The sequence below is a fragment of the Procambarus clarkii genome, chromosome 23, assembly GCF_040958095.1.
Source record: "Procambarus clarkii isolate CNS0578487 chromosome 23, FALCON_Pclarkii_2.0, whole genome shotgun sequence".
NCBI classification, from domain to species: domain Eukaryota; kingdom Metazoa; phylum Arthropoda; class Malacostraca; order Decapoda; family Cambaridae; genus Procambarus; species Procambarus clarkii.
In genome coordinates this window covers 40,103,535-40,107,853 of record NC_091172.1, presented here as the reverse complement: position 1 = coordinate 40,107,853, position 4,319 = coordinate 40,103,535, and positions in this window count along the sequence as shown.

The following is a 4,319-nucleotide window of genomic DNA, read 5'->3' as shown; positions in this document are numbered from 1 at the left end:
GCCATCAATGTTCTTCTCTAAGACATAAAAGTTATTCTCTATGTCATCAAAAAGTTATTCTCTGAGCTAACAAAATACTACTCATGTTCTCAAAGACATTCTCAAAGTCATCAAAGTTATTCTAAGAGCTATCAAACTTGTTCTCAAAGTCATCAAAGTTATTCACAGGGTCATCAAAGTTATTCTCTAACTCACTTTTGTTCATTAAAGTTAATTTCTATGTTATAAAAGTTATTCTCAGAGACCTCTAAAGTTATTATGTAAGACATAAAAGTTATTCTCAGAGTCATCAAAATTGTTCTCTAAGACATAAAAGTTATTCTCAGAGACATCTAAAGTTAATCTTGCTCATCAAAGTTGTTCTCTAAGACATAAAAGTTATTCTCAGAGTCATCAAAAGTTGTTCTCTAAGACATCAATGTTGCTATCTAAGACATCAAAGATGTTCTCTAAATCATAAAAGTTAATCTTTAAGTCACCTTCGTTCATTAGAGAAACTTTCCATTCCATATTCGTTGACCAAAGTTATTCTCAGTCATCAAAGTGATCTCTAATTCACCTTCGTTCTCCAAAAGTTGTTCTCTAAGACACCTTCGTTCATCAAAGAAACTCTCCTTCTTCCATCATGTTATTCTTTAAGACATCTTCAGTCATAAAATTTCTCTCCAAAATGTAACTAGTTCAGCTTTTCATACCAAACCTGCACTTCTGTTAAAACATATTTTCTTAGTTGCTTTACCCTAAAACTGTTCTCTGAACTACACTGTTCAAACCTACATAACCTATCCTCTCCACCCAATGTTACTTAGTTAACGTAACGTTCCTAAACCTAACTTTACCTATCCTAACTTAACTTACCTTACCTTTACCTATCTTACCTAACTTACCTAACCTAACTTACCTACATTTACCTAACTTAACCTGCTTAACCTAACTTTACCTATCCTAACTTAACTTACCTAACTTATCCTGCTTAACCTAACTTACCTACATTACCTAACTTAACCTAACTTACTTAATTTAACCTAACTTATCCTGCTTAACCTAACTTACCTTACCTTACCTAACTTAACCTGCTTAACCTAACTTACATAAATTAACCTAACTTACCTAACTTAACCTAACTTACCTACATTTACCTAACTTAACCTGCTTAACCTAACTTTACCTATCCTAACTTAACTTACCTAACTTATCCTGCTTAACCTAACTTACCTACATTACCATACTTAACCTGCTTAACCTAACTTACATAATTTAACCTAACTTATCCTGCTTAACCTAACTTACCTTACCTTACCTAACTTAACCTGCTTAACCTAACTTACATAACTTAACCTAACTTACCTAACTTACCTACATTACCTAACTTAACCTGCTTAACCTAACTTACATAATTTAACCTAACTTACCTTACCTTACCTAACTTAACCTGCTTAACCTAACTTACATAACTTAACCTGCTTAACCTAACTTACATAACTTATCTTACCTATCCTAATGTAACCTAACTTGTTTTACCTAAATTAATCTTACATTTCCAAACTGATGTATCCTAACTTATCTAGTCCAAACAGACATGATCTAACTTACATAATTATTCCTGCTTGTCTTTTGTATTTCGTCAATCATTGTCTCATATTCATTTACTCATTTCAAGGGTTAATTTCTCAAATGGACATTTTTGCATTTCAAGTGTTATACGTTTAAGATTGGGTGTTTAACCATTTCAAAGGATTTTTGTTATATATGGGAATTTACTCGTTTCAAGGGCTAATTTCTCAAATGGTCATTTTTGCAGATCAAGGGTTATTTGTTAAAGTTCATCAAGTTGCTCATAAGTTGTATTTATTATGTTTGTTATCATATGTTCTTATTCCCCAACCCCTTAACCTAACCTCTTGTAATCTTAGTGTGTTTTAGTAGGTTCTATCATATGTTCTTATTCCCCAACCCTTTAACCTAACCTTTCAGATGTAGTTTATTGTGTTTTTGACTTATTTGTTGAATATATTATCCTTTTCCTAACCTTTCAGATGTAGTTTTGTTTCTCATTTTTGTATATTTTTACCCAAACCCATCATCCCACTTAACCTTCTTTCCTTCTTTTACTTTGTTTCTCCTACTCCTTCTATCCCCCTTTCTCTTTATCTCCCTCCTTCTATCCCCCCTTTTTCTCTCTATCGTCCTCATTCTCTCCCCCTTCGCTCACTCTCTCTCATTCTCTTATTTTTCTTTTTTCTCAATTTCAAGTCTTAGTTCCCCCATGCCCACACTCTCTCTCTCATTCTCTCTTCTTTGGTCCCATTTTCTTCCGCCCCCTCTCTCTTACTCCTTGCTCTTCTTTCATGCTCTCACTCCCTTGAGCTCTTGTTTCTCAATTTCAAGTCTTAGTAGATCTGATTCTTTACTATTGTAATTTTTATTATTACTATGATAAAGAATGAACTTATGTGTGAAAACAAAGTAAAAGAAGGAAAGAAGGTTAAGTGGGATGGTTGGTTTGGGTAAAAATATACAAAAAGGAGAAACAAAACTACATCTGAAAGGTTAGGAAAAGGATAATATATTCAACAAATAAGTCAAAAACACAATAAACTACATCTGAAAGGTTAGGTTAAAGGGTTGGGGAATAAGAACATATGATAGAACCTACTAAAACACACTAAGATTACAAGAGGTTAGGTTAAGGGGTTGGGGAATAAGAACATATGATAACAAACATAATAAATACAACTTATGAGCAACTTGATGAACTTTAACAAATAACCCTTGATCTGCAAAAATTACCATTTGAGAAATTAGCCCTTGAAACGAGTAAATTCCCATATATAACAAAAATCCTTTGAAATGGTTAAACACCCAATCTTAAACATATAACACTTGAAATGCAAAAATGTCCATTTGAGAAATTAACCCTTGAAATGAGTAAATGAATATGAGACAATGATTGACGAAATACAAAAGACAAGCAGGAATAATTATGTAAGTTAGATCATGTCTGGTTGGACTAGATAAGTTAGGATACATCAGTTTGGGAATGTAAGATTAATTTAGGTAAAACAAGTTAGGTTACATTAGGATAGGTAAGATAAGTTATGTAAGTTAGGTTAAGCAGGTTAAGTTATGTAAGTTAGGTTAAGCAGGTTAAGTTAGGTAAGGTAAGGTAAGTTAGGTTAAATTATGTAAGTTAGGTTAAGCAGGTTAAGTTAGGTAAGGTAGGTAAGTTAGGTTAAGTTAGGTAAGTTAGGTTAAGTTATGTAAGTTAGGTTAAGCAGGTTAAGTTAGGTAAGGTAAGGTAAGTTAGGTTAAGCAGGATAAGTTAGGTTAAATTATGTAAGTTAGGTTAAGCAGGTTAAGTATGGTAATGTAGGTAAGTTAGGTTAAGCAGGATAAGTTAGGTAAGTTAAGTTAGGATAGGTAAAGTTAGGTTAAGCAGGTTAAGTTAGGTAAATGTAGGTAAGTTAGGTTAAGTTAGGTAAGTTAGGTTAATTTATGTAAGTTAGGTTAAGCAGGTTAAGTTAGGTAAGGTAAGGTAAGTTAGGTTAAGCAGGATAAGTTAGGTTAAATTAAGTAAGTTAGGTTAAGTTAGGTAATGTAGGTAAGTTAGGTTAAGCAGGATAAGTTAGGTAAGTTAAGTTAGGATAGGTAAAGTTAGGTTAAGCAGGTTAAGTTAGGTAAATGTAGGTAAGTTAGGTTAGGTAAGTTAGGTATGATAGGTATGGTAAGGTAAGTTATGTTAGGATAGGTAAAGTTAGGTTATGCAGGTTAAGTTAGGTAAGATAGGTAAAGGTAAGGTAAGTTAAGTTAGGATAGGTAAAGTTAGGTTTAGGAACGTTACGTTAACTAAGTAACATTGGGTGGAGAGGATAGGTTATGTAGGTTTGAACAGTGTAGTTCAGAGAACAGTTTTAGGGTAAAGCGACTAAGAAAATATGTTTTAACAGAAGTGCAGGTTTGGTATGAAAAGCTGAACTAGTTACATTTTGGAGAGAAATTTTATGACTGAAGATGTCTTAAAGAATAACATGATGGAAGAAGGAGAGTTTCTTTGATGAACGAAGGTGTCTTAGAGAACAACTTTTGGAGAACGAAGGTGAATTAGAGATCACTTTGATGACTGAGAATAACTTTGGTCAACGAATATGGAATGGAAAGTTTCTCTAATGAACGAAGGTGACTTAAAGATTAACTTTTATGATTTAGAGAACATCTTTGATGTCTTAGATAGCAACATTGATGTCTTAGAGAACAACTTTTGATGACTCTGAGAATAACTTTTATGTCTTAGAGAACAACTTTGATGAGCAAGATTAACT